General features: G+C 43.2%; 1 protein-coding gene across 2 annotated transcripts in view; it reads left to right on the plus strand.

The window, feature by feature from the left end:
* LOC101863157 overlaps window positions 1-2,148 on the plus strand; it is a 16,657-nt gene that overhangs the window by 7,687 nt on the left and 6,822 nt on the right. The window lies entirely within an intron of this gene.

Consider the following 2,148-nt stretch of genomic DNA (forward strand, 5'->3'; position numbering starts at 1 on the left):
TCTCTCTCTCTCTCTCTCTCTCTCTCTCTCTCTCTTTGATGGCACAAACTCATTGATTTTTCTTCATGGAGCGACTTCCTAATCTTATGGGCACTGGAATCACTTCGGGGGGATACGTATCTAGTGGAGAGGAAAACTCCTACCAAAACAAAAGGTAAAGAATGATATTTTTACAAATCTGACTGAAGGTAAGTGATAAAGTACACTGAGAGTAAAGGAAAATAATATTATTCCTGTACTGAAATGAGAATTGAGATAGCAATATTCTGATCTGAGGGAAGAACTCCTGCCTGATGTTCACGTGTTTTTCGGGAAGTACACTGTGGTTTAAATTATAGTAGTTGTTTTAAAGTGGTTTGAACAAGACGTTGCAAGTTGAAAAAAAACTGAAAAAAAGCCCTGGAGTCTGAATATATATTTTTTAAAGTAAGAGTGTTTATGTCATCATCCACTCAACTTAGTTCTTTTAGGAGGTGAGCTTCGACACTAGGGTCAGCCTTAGCGGAGAAGGAAACAGGATCTCAACAGAACGACCGAGATACTTGATAACATACCCTTTAAAAAAAGAAACCTGACACTCACTTTTAAAACTGAATTTTTCAATAAAACGAACCTATAAAAATCACAAAATATAACGATCCTGGGCCGCAGTAGTGACCCCGGGTCAGCCTGACCTAGGCCTGTCATTATCACTTTGAGTGTTGCTGTATCGTGTTCATAACGCAGCAATAGTCTGTCTAGACACGCCAAAGAGCCTTGCCACGGATTTCTGAGCCACCCCTATTTCCAATCGTCCGATTGCATTATTGCTTTCCGCATCAGTCTACCTTTTAAACGGGGTGCCCACTACGGCTGGATCGGGCCGATCGCCCAACTCGATCGCCTGAAACTGAAAACAAACAAGTTTGTTTTTGAGGTGACTGAGTCGGGTGATCGGCCCAATCTGCCGATCCCATCCCGTAGCGGGCACATTTTTCAGTTGTCTACGGTTGTGTTACATGGACTGTGTGAACCATGGTTGTTGTGGGGTTTTTTTTTACGGCAGTGAGAGAGGTTACAAAATGCTGAGTTGCAGTCCACTATTGTGCACAAGAAAGTGGTCAAGGCTGCCGTTATGGATTCAATAAAAACTCGCCTGTACGGACGTTCTGATGCACTGCACGTGGTTATTGGTGTTTTGGCGACAACACTTGATCCCTTACAAAATTCTGTCCCTAATATTTACAATTTTGTTTTGCATTTCCTATTATTCAAAAATGTCCAAGTGTCAAGTTGCTTTTTTGTTGTTGTTGAAGAGTATATCATTGTCTCCACACGGGAATCAAGCTCGAGTGTTTTTTGTACAACAGAGAAGCACGGTCCTGATAGGCATTGACAGTTCTCTCTCAGTTAGCCTGGTTGTTATACCCAGTGCCCATTGGCACGATCGGTTCGGTTGGGTTCGGTTCATTTAGGTTTGGTAGGCAATGTTAGCCAGATTGAGGGCGAAAAGTGACCATCGTGGTACAAACCGAACAAAGCCGACTGTGACCCTAAAAAAACCCAAACGTGTTTGTTTTCAAGGCCGAGAGTCGGGCGATCGGTTTGCATTAGAAAATCTACCCCTCATTGAGCACTGGGTATAAATAACGTATGCCTATTGGCGGATCAGTTCTCTCAATCGTCTATCGATCGACAACCGATCGCCCGATTCGTCGCCTGAAAATAAACGCGCTTGTTTTTAAGGCGACGAGTCGGCGATCGGCATATGTCACGATAGCCGCTTTGCAAACTCAATCTGGCTGGCAAACCGAACTGAACCGATCGTGCCAACGGGCACTGGGTATCAGGGGACCAACACAAGCTGGGATTCGGCCCGGGCCTTGTACGAACTCCCTAAGTCGTCAAATTTCGCAGCTTGTGTTGCCCATTTTTCATTAAGGGTGGAAAACGGTTCTGATATTTAGTCCGCGACAAACAATAATGTTATTTTTCCATGGGCCTCGGATAGAGTGAATAAGGGAATAAAAGATACCCCCTTTCTTTCTTTTGCTTATACACATTTGACTCCACATTCGTTTTCGTTGTCATTGTCAAATTTACCATAAATTTGGTATTTAACATCGTGTCGATTTGACTCTTAGATAGGCTACAAACAAAATCTGCATG

This window comes from Aplysia californica, unplaced genomic scaffold, assembly GCF_000002075.1.
Source record: "Aplysia californica isolate F4 #8 unplaced genomic scaffold, AplCal3.0 scaffold00023, whole genome shotgun sequence".
Taxonomy (NCBI): Eukaryota; Metazoa; Mollusca; class Gastropoda; order Aplysiida; family Aplysiidae; genus Aplysia; species Aplysia californica.